The following is a 13910-nucleotide window of genomic DNA, read 5'->3' on the forward strand; positions in this document are numbered from 1 at the left end:
AAAATGTAGTCCTTTGGTTACCAATTGATGATTTTTGATTGCTGAAGTATGTTGATGCCATCTACTCTGTACCCCAAAAAAAGGCTTCATATTTTATAACAATTCTTTCATCCACTTTTGCTTTGCATTCTTCGGTTCAGATCAGGGTTAGCATGTTCTACGGTGGAACTGTATCAGAAGCATGACAGGAAAACAGTCTTAAGTATCACTATGATCATCTTAAAATTGAGACCTATGCCATAGTTGTCTGTTTATGATGTGATTTTGCTGTGGTAATTAATATATATTGCACAGATGGTAAGCGATGTCCAAGGTTGGTAGACTGGTTTGCTTGAGAATGGTCACTTAAGAGTCCCTTGTTCCTGTCAGCCAGCTTCCCCTTGTGGAGAACGCTCGGATTGTTAGCTACGGCAGCAGACTGGTTGCTTCAGAAAGCATCCGAAGAACGTTTTTGCCACCAAGAAGGCTCTTATTATTGGTTTGGACTAAACAATAATGATTCATTAAATCCTATCATGAGAGAATATTTCTTATTATTTGGTTAGTTCGCACTAAAAGGTAATGTTAGTTCTGACTGCTTTCATTGTTGTTGCCCTGTGCTTACCCATATTTGTCTGTGTGCTCTAATCCACTTCTTATCCTTCTTGTTCATTTACCCTCTCTCTCTCTCTCGCTCTTTCTCTCTCTCTGTGCAGATTATTCAAGAAACTCCTGGTCCAACATTTAGTGTCTTCCATGACAACAAATTTGCTGGCCACTTGACTCTCCCAAGTATTTGGTGACCAGTTTATAGAGGCCAAATAACACAAAATCAGAACCCTAAAGTAATTGACGTTTGTCCTCTGGATTGACCGTCATTTTATGTTTGATTTCTCATGACTCAAAAACTATCTTGTCTCTCATTTGTGAAGGCCATCCTAAGTTGAAGTCTCCAGTCCTTTAAGCATTTATGCATAACCGTGTATACAACTCTGTGCAGAAAAACGCATAATTGTTTACCAATCACTGGCCTAACCATGTATAAAGATGATATGTATAAGATGCTAAATGTGAAGTGACAGTTCAACAAAGGACCATGTGTTAATTACTCTCACCATGATGAAAAGAGGTTGTCCAATGCTTGCTAAGAACCGTTTTGGCATTTTGTTTACCATTTTCTTCTTTCTTTCTTTCTTTTTTCCTTCTCCAGTGGAAATGCTACCTATTAGAATCACCTTGGTTGAATACTTGGGGAAAAAAATACACCAATATACAAACCTAGAGTTTCCTTCCTTCCACGTCGGCAAATAAGGAGTGAAAACGTATATTGATTCTTTCCGCTAATTCCTCACAAGTAGGGTTGAATTGGTTTGAGAGCAGTTTGGATCCATTACAATAGTAGCTAGATTCAACTAGCTTTGAATCCATGCTTCGGATCAGACTATCCAAAATTTTTTTTACTATGTTAGCAAAGATTTAAGAAGGCAAGGTCATGATTAATCCATGGAACATGAAAAAGATGCAAACAAGAAAATTAAAAGTTTCAAACCAAATTAATATTTTAAATATAGTAAGATCCATTCATTTTCACAGCAAAAAAAAATTATTAAAACGATTAATTCATAATAGAAAAAAGAAGAAAATTTCCAAAAAATTAAAAGGACATACTCCATTAAAATCACTAAAGAAAAAAAAAGAAAAGAAGACAAAAAGAGATCTATGAAAGCGATACATTATAAGTAAAACCATCTCATATACAATTTTACCCAACAAAAATACAACTAAAAAAAGATTTTTTTTTAAAAAAAGGTCATATATGCTATCTTAAAAAGGAAAATCTTTGCACGGCTTTGCTATTTAGATAGAGCAAGGCCACACAATAAGCTAGCACTCGGCACGTTCGATCTATGCAAAAGGTGGCCGGACTGCCCACCAAGTGTTGTCGCAGCCGGAATGGAAGTTTTTGCACACGTAATATAACAAAACATGAAACCCTACAAGACATCATCAAGCCCCGTTAATAGAACCCTAAAAAAGAAAGGATAAAAAAAAAAAAAAAAAAAAAAAAACTTTACCGAGAAAGGAATGACAGGTAGATGCTGACGGCGAAGAAGAGGAAAGGTGAAGGTTACATAGAAAGCCCCTCCTTCTCGTCCTATTTATAGAAGCTTTAGGGACCTAGCTTTGGTGTCTAGGGTTTCGGGCAGCTGTCACGGGCTGCCCGCTGCAATAAAAAATAAACCATAGATGGCCGGGTTCGATCCATCGATTTGGCACCGGACGCATCGTTTCTTTCTTAAATACGCCCCAACCAACGCCTTACGCGGTTGCGCCCACGAAGCGGGACACGGTTTTGCATCTCCATTACACGTGGCATTAGTTTACAAGTCGTTAAACAAGGTTGCTGTTGTGGATTTTTTGTTCCCGAACTCTTAAAATAATTTATAGCAAGTGGAAGGCATCTGGACAAGAGGCGATGTTGGGGTAGTGCTTTATATATTTAAAATTGGGTGTGTGAATAAAAGAGGTTCCACGTTAATGTACCCAAAAAAAAAAAAAAAAAAAAAATTCTACGTTACGGATACGGCGCGGGTTTTGGTTTTTTCTAATTTCTCCCGCCAAATTTATTCCCGCGCTTCGACTCGCCCTTCCATGTTTGGGTTTTTCTGCTCCTGATTTTTCTCATCGAAAACACTAACCCTAGCAAGAACCAGGTGGAATAACTTTTGTAAGAGAGAAGAGGAGAAGGGGGAGAGATGTTCTATTCTCATACGTTTCTGGCGAGGAAGAGCCCCCTGGGGACGGTATGGATCGCGGCGCACCTGGAGCGGAGGATCAAGAAGCCTCAGATCGACGTAATCGATATTCCGTCCTACGCCGGTGGGTAGATCTGCTCTTATTTCCCGATTATTGGGGTTTCTACTCTCTGATCAATAGTGACGGAACTTCCTTTCGTTCTTCTTGGGTTTTTGATACCTCCTCCTCTGGGCAGTTCCACTTTTCTTTATTTAGGTAGTTTTATTTGATCTTTTTGGCGATCTCTGTATGTGCTAATTTTTTGATGGTTTGAGCACTGCACGTCAGGAAGTGTACAATTTTTTATCGAAAAAAGTTGTTTTGAATCAATCTTCTTAATAACATGAACCCAAAATCCAATTTTGAAATAGTTTTATTTCACAAAGAGTACGATTCAGTTCATATGTTTGGAGACTTTATTCTTTCCTCTCTCTCATGGTTAATTCGACGCTATAGTTACATGTTTTGATGGTGATGTATTGTGGATTTTGGCATCAGCTTATGGTGTTATCACAATTTGAATGGTTTCTTTCTTACTTGTGAGCGGCTGATATTTGGCCGTAATCAGTTACTTGTGTTGATTTGTTTGGGATCTGGCATGTTGTTTTTGATAGAATTCATCATGTTTCCCGAAGTTCCCATTGCTCTGAGATTGTCGGGGCACCTTCTGCTGGGTCTTGTCCGGATATTCTCGTGGAAAGTCAACTACCTCTTCCAGATTGTAACAGGATGCTGACTGATATAAGGATGGCATTTGCCTCGATACAAGTCAATCTCCCGGCAGATGCAGATCGAGCACCATTTGAGTCTGTGACATTGCCAGAAAACATTCGAGCTTGATGCTTTGGAGTTGGATGACTCGATCTATCAGACAGCGTATGGATTCTTCCGTGCCCATTATAAATTATTGGCAGCCTATCAGTCTCCTTGTTTTTAAGTATGTTGATTTTTTTAATGTTTTTCGACAGCGGCCTTGATGACCACCGTAAAACGTACGAGGAAATTACTATGACAGGTTTTCAACTGATTTCAATTTTATCTTCGAGTAACTTCAGCTGTAACTACCAAAATTTTGTTTACATTGGATATTTTTATGTTTGCAGATGAAACTCCTGGTGGAAGAGAACAGTACATAAGAATTTCATCGATGAGGTTCTTCATGTTTAGCTATTATTCTATCAGCTTGCTGTTCTTCCGCTATTCAAACTGGAATGCTCGTTTTCTTACTTGGTTTTGTCTAGTTCAGGAAGACAGGACAGATTCGTCGACTCAGCTAGAGATGCCTGATCCTGGTGCCAGACCAATGGAAGAAGAGTATGCATGCTCTCCATATCACAAGTTTTTCTTCAAACTACTTTGTCGAACTTTATTAGATAATTTATTTCCTTGCAGTGTGTTGCCTCCATTTGAGGGTGGTTTTGAAGCAATTCTTACTCCAGATGTGAATGCTGGAGGTGTTAGAGACCCTGGTCCAAGCAACCAGGCAGAAGGCCCTTTCAGAGTCTTAATGAGGGCCATTTTGTTCAAGAGTTCCCGGAGATTGAGACCATGCGTGAAGCTGAGCGCAGTTTTGAACCTGGAAACATTCCAGAGTTGGATGATATGGACAATGACATTGGAGGACTGCTTGAACAGTCTGTTCCCATGAACAGAAAAGACAATCTTTCTCCAATATTGGAAGATATATTGGTCTCTGGAGGGGAATCCTTGCCCTCACCTTCACGTGCCAAAGCACCAACAGTTGCATCTGCAGATGATATTGATATTCTCAACGTGGGACTTTCTTGGGTTGGTTCTTGCTCTCTCTTACCTTATATGATAATGCCTGCTTATGAATCTTGAACACTATGAATCTGTCATCTCTTATGTTTTATGCTAAATCCATTCTTTTTGTCATGTTGATTTTTTAATGATATAGGGCAACCGTTACCCGACTTGGAGCTTCAACCATCTCCTCCTGTCAATAGGCAAAAGGCAAAGAAGAGAAAGAAAAAGCAGTACTTTGATAAGTCTCTCGTGTTGACTAATGCGTAAGTGGCAATTAAGTGATTTTAATATAGTCTTGTGTCATTCTGAGGAATTCATATACAAGTTTCATAAGAATATTCAGAAAATTGATTTCATTAAAATTTGATCAGCTTGCTCCCAATTTTTTGAACCTTTCCCAAGCAAATTTATGTAATGATTGATTCTTTGCTTCTTCTTCTTCTTGTTTTTTTTTTTTTTGATAATATTTCCCCCATTATCAACCTATATCCACTTCTTTGTTTTGATTATAATTAGATGAGTATGAGATATGCTGACTTTTATAAAGGAGAATAGTTGGATATTGACAGTATACAATACAAGAAATGTTGCATCTTGTTGTTGTCATGTTTGTTGAGGTTTGACCCAAGAATAGTTATGATGAATGTGATGAGCGGATAGATAGAGGGAGGCATGAAATAATCCTGGCCAGTTTTGGTATATGGTAGCTTGTTTGGCAAGTAATTGAGTTGGCCTTGCTTTTGTTTCGGAGACTCTTTTTATGAGGCATTTACACCTACCTCTTAAAATGTATATTTTGTTAAATCTATAAAGAGAATCTCCGGTGCTTCATTAGGGGAGTTTTTTTTTTTTTTTTTTTTTTGCTTTTAAAATTGAGTTTCACTCCTCTTTGGTTTTGAAGTGTGTCTTTTAGCTTTAGCTGGCTATTCATTGACATGGATGGACATGAAATATTGGATGAAGAAAAACTGATAGGATCTGCTCATCTATGATGGAAGCTTGTTTGGTTGCGAATTAGAAGCTAAAGGGTGGGATTTTTAATTTTGACTCTTCTCTTGGTCTGGAAGTGTGTTTCTAAGTTTCAGCTGGCCATATGATCATTTATATGGTACATCCTGGCCACATAAAGGCACAGAAAAGCTGCTGAGTTTCATCATTACCAGAGATCTTTTACATAATCTCCATGATTTTGGTAAACAATTGTTTGGTTTATGGAGGATAATCATCAAGATTATGATATTCTCTTTCCCTTTAATTCTCCTTATCAAAGGTTTTTAAGAGAGAAATTGAAAAGAGACTTATTCTGTCCTTATTGATCCATGTGCCCAGGTTTCACCTTGTGGAACGACCTTAAATATTAAGGAAGATTCTTGAAGTTTTCCAAAGATTTTCAAGATTATTTAATGACTAATAAATCATGAGGACTCATCTGAATCTTTATTGCAAGTTGAGGCTTTTGAAGAAAGAGATATCCTTTATTAAGTACACAAGGAGAAAACATATTGTTTAACATCACGTTGTTTTTGATTTTACAAATCACCAAGTTTAAGCTGATTAAGATCTTCATGTTGAGAAATTCAATATTCATTTTTGTCTTCATTTGCCTTCCTTACTGACTGACATACATGGAGCCTATTGCCTATCTCATGTTAGGTTTCACCGGTTGATTGTTTTTGTCATTACTTGGAGCTGAGGTCCTGAGGATTTAGTGAGCCCAAGTGAATGCCAAAAATTGAGGATCAGTTTTATCTAATAACTGGTGCGGACACCAGAGCCATCAAAAATCGGCAACATAATTTAAGTTCGATTTGGATCGAAGAAGCCTCATTAAATTGATTCTACTTCAGTTATTTATTTTCAGTCAATAAATTTTAATGCATTTGGCTTTGGGTCCATAGGGCCATACTTGGATTTGTCCACGTCACCTTTGGAGCCACCACTCTCCACATGCCAAGAGAAGAATATGCATGCCAGCATATGCCGTGCTCATGCAAGTTGTGTCAAGCATCAAGCACCCACATGAATTCCATTTCTTCCTTAGAATTCCTTAAGAGTTCTTGGCTACTTACTTATTTTGTTGAAGGCTGATTTCTTTCCTATGGTAGATTATAATGCTTTACTTTTTTGTGGAGGGTTGATTTCTTCCTTGTAAAAATAAGAGATTCCTAAACAAATAGGACCCTTAGAGTCCTATATAAATCCTTGTATCTTTCATGAAAAAAACAATGAATGATTTTACAAACTCCACAAATACTTGTGTCAATCGCTCCGAGAGGGAGAGGGTGTGAGACCCAAAATCGCCCCACAAGGGGAGGGTGTGAGGCCCACTTTCTATCCTATTCCTTCTACTTAAGATTCAGTGTTCCTACGACTTTGATCGACTCCACCATCTACCCACGCAAGCCTATTCCGTCAAGAGAAGATCTGTCTCCTCCAGAATTTTCATCTGTCGTGCTGAGAGAAGGAGTGATTTCTTATTCTACAGATCATATGCTGTCAAGGACCTTCGTTCCTTAACAGTTGATCTTTGATTTTTTTTTTTTTAATCCGATGTTGGTAAAGACCTAGTTCTTTATCGATGGATCTGTTTGGTTAAAAGATTAAGAGCCCTAATCAGAGTAGTTTCTTAACTACCACGATCCGGATTCTTATCATCTTCTTGGATTTTTCACGGGTTTAATGTTTTATTTTCTCTCGTTCCATTCTTATTTCTTTTTTTGCATTTACTCGTGAGCATGTTTAATTTCTGCTATCTGTTTATGAAATTTTCTATTGCTAATTGTTTACTGATCTCTCGAATGCATTCGTCTGTATCATTTAGATTGATCTCGCTTTAGTCTCGTATCAATCAATCACGCCTCCTGAGCAGAGTATAGGCAACTATACTGTCTGTCCTGGGAATAATGAGCCCCTGGCCGGACGTGATTTGTTGTTGATGAACAGAAGAGAGCTTGATTATTAGGATTGATTTTCTTTTTAGGATTGTCCCGCATCAATTTGGTATCAGAGCAGGTTGATTAGGGCTTTAGTTTAAATTCAGCAATTTAAATTTTCGCAAGTTAAATTTTCGCACTCTAAATTTTGTACTTTACTTTCAAGCATTTTAATTTTATTGTACCTTATTTTGCATCTTAGAGTTGCATGACCACTAGATCAGGTACCTGGTACCAACATCCTACTTCCCCACCCAACACCAATATGGATCCCAATATAGCAGCCATCATTAATGTTCTGACTGAAAAGTTTGATGACATAAAAATTTTATGAAGGCCATGGATGAGAGAATAGTGGTATTAGAAGAAGCTAGGCAGAAACAACCTGAACCTGAGTCTCCCCGACTACCATAGGACAAAGAGGTAGGAATCTAGAACTTGATCGACCTATAGGGGCACGTCCGCACCATAACCAGTTCGATCAAGATGAGCATATTCTTAGGAATGTGAAAGTCGAAGCCCCAAGTTTTGATGGTTGTCTAGATCCGAGAGAGTACCTAGATTGGGAATCAGGTATGGACCACTATTTTGGATGGTATGAAATGTCTGAAGCAAGGAGAGTTAGGTTTGCTAGGATGAAATTGGTGAGGCAAGCCCGACTTTATTGAGAAAGTGTTAAGTGTCTTCTCAATCAGAGAAGACAAGATCCGATAGAAACCTGGGATGAGATGAAAGAAAAATTCAGAGAGAAGTACCTCCCCACCTCTTACCAACAAAGACTTTTAGATCAATGGCAGAGGCTTACTCAAGGGAATAGATCAGTCACCGAGTATATCACAAGATTTGATGAATACCTCATGAGATGTGGAGTAGCTGAAGATAGAGTTGTTACCTTATCTAGATTTAGAGCTGGATTACGAGAGGATATTCAGCGTGAGCTCTTTCTGCGAGAGGTAACCACGTTGGAACAAGCTTATCAACTTACCTTAGATTTTGAAAGATTTTCTAGATATTCGACTCCCCGTCGTCCTGAACCCAACCGAGTAATCCCTTCTGGATCGAGACCTAATATTAATCAAACTCCTAATAACAGACCTCCACTTACAAATCCTATTGGGAGAAAAGAAGATAAAGGAAAAGGAGCTATAGGAGAGTTATCAAAAGGAAGTAGTTCTCGATCTCATTGCTTCAAGTGCCATGGTTACGGTCACTTTGCTGCACAATACCCCAACCGATCATTATTCGTAGAAGAATTAAAAGGAGAAACTCTAGAAAATATGGAGGAGAAAGTTTATGAAGCTGATCCAGATTTAGCCGAGCAATTTGAGAGTACTGAGGACATCCTAGGTTATGCCACACCTGAGTCAGACCTTAGGCTTGGAGTCGTTAGGTATGTCCTAGTCCAAACTAAGGAAAGTGAAGACTGACGTAGGACCTCTATTTTCATACCTTCATAAAATTTGGCGATAAAATTTGTAAGGTGATCATTGATAGCGGTAGCTGTATCAACGCCATCTCCACCAACACGGTTAAGTGATTAGGATTAACTCCTGTAGATCATCCTAGTCCATACCGTGTGTCTTGGATTGATTCCTCCTCTATTCCCATCAAATTTAGATGCCGTGTGCCCATCCAGCTTCATTCCTATCAAGATCATGTGTGGTGCGATGTCTTACCCATGGAAGTCGGAAGTATCATATTAGGTCGGCCTTGGCTATTCGACAATGATGTTACGATTTATAGCCGTACCAACTCCTGCAGCTTTACTCATCAGGGTAAGAAGATCACGATTAATCCTTCCCCACCTAAGGCTACTAATAGAAAGATAGGCGATGGACCAAAAGAAAATCTTAAGAAGAAAAGTCTCAATCTGATAGGTGCTAAAGAATTAGAGACGATCATGAGTGAAGGATCACTAGTTTGGATGCTTGTTGCTAGAGAAGTTCGTGAGGATTCTAAGGTGGATTATCCTAAGGAAGTAGCTAGCCTTCTTACTGAGTTTCATGATGTCTTTCCTGAGGATCTTCCAAATTACTTACCGCCTATGAGAAACATTCAACATGCCATTGATTTAGTTCCTGGATCTACCCTACCCAACTTGCCCCACTATAGGTTGAATCCTAATGAGCATGCCGAGCTACAAAGACAAGTTGGAGAGCTGATAAAAAAAAGATTTGTGAGGGAGAGTTTGAGTCCTTGCGCGGTTCCTGCACTACTGACTCCAAAGAAGGATGGTACATGGAGGATGTGCATAGATAGCCGTGCCATTAATAAGATCACCATTAAGTACTGCTTTTCCATCCCTAGGTTAGATGACATGTTAGATATGATGGCCGGATCCACTATCTTTTCTAAGATCGATCTTAAGAGTGATTACCATCAAGTAAGGATTAGACCGGGAGATGAGTGGAAAACTGCTTTCAAGACAAAAAATGGTTTATATGAGTGGATGGTGATGCCATTTGGATTATCTAATGCCCCTAGTACCTTCATGAGGTTGATGACCCAAGTACTACGACCATTTATAGGAGTATTTGTAGTCGTATATTTTGATGACATTTTGATCTATAGTCGAACTAGGGAAGACCATTTAGATCACCTCCAAAGAGTGTGCCAAGTTCTTAAAACAGAAAGCTTGTATGCTAATCCTAAGAAGTGCGCTTTTATGACAGACCATATCATCTTTTTAGGTTTTGTTGTTACCCCCAATGGTGTATCTGCTGATCCTGAAAAGATTAGAGCAATAGTTGAGTGGCCGATGCCCAAGAGTGTGCATGACGTACAGAGTTTTCATGGATTAGCAACTTTTATCGTAGGTTCATAAAAGGGTTTAGCACCATAGTCGCTCCCATCACTGACTGCATTAGAAAGAAAAATTTTGAATGGACTAGGGCAGCCAATAGAGCCTTTCTAGACATTAAAGACAAGATGACTCATGCCCCAATCTTACGTCTCCCTGATTTTTCTAAGGTTTTTGAAGTAGCGTGCGATGCGTCAGGAGTTGGGATTGGTGGTGTCCTTAGTCAAGAAGGTCATCCGGTAGCATACTTTAGCGAGAAACTTAACGATTCTAAACTCAAGTATTCTACCTATGATAAGGAGTTTTATGCGGTAATTCAAGCTTTAAGATATTGGAGGTATTACCTGCTACCGCAAGAATTTATTTTGTACTCTGACCATGAGGCCCTTAGATTCCTGAATTCTCAAAAGAAATTGAATCATAGACACGGTAGGTGGGTCGAGTTTTTGCAAGCCTATACTTTTATTTTGAAACACCGTGCAGGTGTAGAGAATCGTGTGCTGATGCCCTGAGTCGTCGTCATACTTTGCTGTCCACCGTTAGTATAGAAGTTGTTGGTTTTGATAAGATTAAAGAAAATTATGAGGAGTGTCCAGATTTTGGTGACATACTTACCGCTTTACGTAAGGAGCCATCTAGAGAACGTAGTGACTATACCCTTCAGGATGGTTACCTATTTAGAGAAACTAGGCTGTGTATCCCTCGTACATCTTTAAGAGATTTTTTAGTTTGGGAATTACATGCTGGAGGATTAGCTGGACATTTTGGCAAGAATAAAACTATAGAGTTGGTAGAAGCCCAGTTCTTTTGGCCAAGCTTGAAAAGAGATGTCGTTCGAATTGTTGCCCAATGTAGAACATGTGCCGTGGCCAAGCAGAGAAAACAAAACACCGGCTTATATATACCCTTACCTATACCAGACTGTCCTTGGCAAGATGTTAGTATGGATTTTGTTTTGGGATTACCTAGGACAGCTAGGAAGCATGATTCTATTCTAGTGGTTGTAGATAGATTTTCAAAAATGGCCCATTTCTTGCCCTGTTGCCAAACGTCTGATGCATCGAAAGTTGCAAGGATATACTTTGATGAGATTGTTAGACTACATAGATTGCCTAAAACCATTATTTCTGATAGGGATGTTAGATTTATGAGCTACTTTTGAAAAACCCTATGGCATCTTTTAGGCACAAAACTAAAGTTTTCTTCTGCCTATCATCCGTAAACAGACGGTCAGACCGAAGTGGTTAATAGAAGTCTTGGAAATCTTTTGCGTTGCTTGATTGGGGAACATATGGGTAATTGGGATCTTTTGCTGTCCCGAGCCGAATTTGCATATAATAGCTCTGTTAATAGGTCCATTGGCATGAGTCCTTTTGAAGTAGTTCATGGATATCAACCTAGAAAACCAATAGACCTCATCCCACTACCCATGCATGCTAGGATTTCCGAATCTGCAGAGTCATTTGCACAGCATGTCAAGAGTCTGCATAAAGAGATCAGTAAAAAAATTAGTATGAGTAATAAAGTTTATAAACAGAATGCAGATTCTCATCGACGTGTTCAAGAGTTTGCAGATGGAGACTATGTGATGGTTCGATTGAGGCCTGAACGATTTTCCTCCGGAACCGTGAAGAAATTACATGCCCGAGGAGCAGGTCCGTTTAAGATCATAAAGAAAATTGGATCAAATGTGTATGTTGTGGACCTACCTTCTGATTTTGGAATTAGCTCTACTTTTAACATTACAGATCTTGTCGCCTATAAAAAACCAACTCAGATACCAGTGAGCCATTTGAGCCTGAACCAACCTTTGAGAGCGAACCTATCCCTGAGTGTCCACCAGCCAAAATGTCAGCAAAACACGATCAGATTGAGAGAATTTTGGATGAGCAGATCCTTTCCACCCGAAGTCGAGGCTATCAGCGGTATCTGGTCAGATGGCGAGGTCGACCGGAGTCTGAAGATACCTGGATCACTCGAGAAGAGCTGCAACGCATTGATCCCGATCTACTTGAGCATCACTAGAGCGGAATCGACCCACACTCGACAGGGTCGAGTTTTTCCCACCCCGGGAGAATTGGTGCAGACACCAGAGCCATCAAAAATCGGCAACATGATTTAAGTTCGATTTGGATCGAAGAAGCATCATTAAATTGATTCTACTTCAGTTATTTATTTTCAGTCAATAAATTTTAATGCATTTGGCTTTGGATCCATAGGGCCATACTTGGATTTGTCCACGTCACCTTTGGAGCCACCACTCTCCACATGCCAAGAGAAGAAATATGCATGCCAGCATGTGCCGTGCTCATGTCAAGTTGTGTCAAGCATCAAGCACCCACATGGAGTTCCATTTCTTCCTTAGAATTCTTTAAGAGTTCTTGGCTACTTACTTATTTTGTTGAAGGTTGATTTCTTTCCTATGGTAGATTATAATGCTTTACTTTTTTGTGGAGGGTTGATTTCTTTCTTGTAAAAATAAGAGATTCCTAAACAAACAGGACCCTTAGAGTCCTATATAAATCCTTGTATCTTTCATAAAAAGAAACAATGAATGATTTTACAAACTCCACAAATACTTGTGTCAATCGCTCCGAGAGGGAGAGGGTGTGAGATCCAAAATCGCCCCACAAGGGGAGGGTGTGAGGCCCACTTTCTATCCTATTCCTTCTACTTAAGATTCAGTGTTCCTACGACTTTGATCGACTCCACCATCTACCCACGCAAGCCTATTCCGTCAAGAGAAGATCTGTCTCCTCCAGAATTTTCATCTGTCGTGCTGAGAGAAGGAGTGATTTCTTATTCTACAGATCATATGCTGTCAAGGACCTTCGTTCCTTAACAGTTGATCTTTGATTTTTTTTTTAATCCGATGTTGGTAAAGACCTAGTTCTTTATCGATGGATCTGTTTGGTTAAAAGATTAAGAGCTCTAATCAGAGTAGTTTCTTAACTACCATGATCCGGATTCTTATCATCTTCTTGGATTTTCTCACGGGTTTAATGTTTTATTTTCTCTCGTTCCATTCTTATTTTTTTTTTGCATTTACTCGTGAGCATGTTTAATTTCTGCTATTTGTTTATGAAATTTTCTATTGCTAATTGTTTACTGATCTCTCGAATGGCATTCGTCTGTATCATTTAGATTGATCTCGCTTTAGTCTCGTATCAATCAATCACGCCTCCTGAGCAGAGTATAGGCAACTATACTGTCTGTCCTGGGAATAATGAGCCCCTGGCCGGACGTGATTTGTTGTTGATGAACAGAAGAGAGCTTGATTATTAGGATTGATTTTCTTTTTAGGATTGTCCCGCATCACCTTCCCTTCCCTTGGCCGGCCGCCCCGCCCCATCCCCACCCGCGGCAGCCCCTCCCCGACGGCGGCCCCGCGATGGCAGGCCCCGACGGTGGGCCCCCAGTGGCGGGCCTCCAACGGCGGCCCCCCGACGATGGGCCGCGGCGGGCCCCGACGGTGGCCCACCGACGGCAGTCCTCCGGGGGCGGGCCCGTGCGGCCCTGCGGTGCTCTTCTATTTCGATCTTTTTATTTTTTATTTTTATCTCATTATTTTTTATTTTTTATTTTTATCTCATTAGATTCAAATTTATTTTAAAATTCAATTCAATCCTAATTTA

At 39.6% G+C, this 13910-nt stretch overlaps 1 long non-coding RNA gene and 1 pseudogene across 1 annotated transcript; one reads left to right on the forward strand and one right to left on the reverse strand.

Annotated features, from left to right (window-relative positions):
• Positions 1 to 1713: 1713 nt before the first annotated feature.
• Positions 1714 to 2336, reverse strand: LOC140856123 (uncharacterized). Its single transcript, XR_012139500.1, has 2 exons — positions 2055 to 2336; positions 1714 to 1973 (listed from the first exon to the last, which is right to left on the reverse strand). It is a non-coding gene; the product is annotated as an uncharacterized lncRNA (long non-coding RNA).
• A 376-nt stretch (positions 2337 to 2712) lies between these two features.
• On the forward strand, positions 2713 to 4809 carry LOC140856314 (sister chromatid cohesion 1 protein 3-like; annotated as a pseudogene).
• Positions 4810 to 13910: the final 9101 nt, after the last annotated feature.

Source organism: Elaeis guineensis, chromosome 3 (assembly GCF_000442705.2).
Source record: "Elaeis guineensis isolate ETL-2024a chromosome 3, EG11, whole genome shotgun sequence".
Lineage (NCBI taxonomy): Eukaryota > Viridiplantae > Streptophyta > Magnoliopsida > Arecales > Arecaceae > Elaeis > Elaeis guineensis.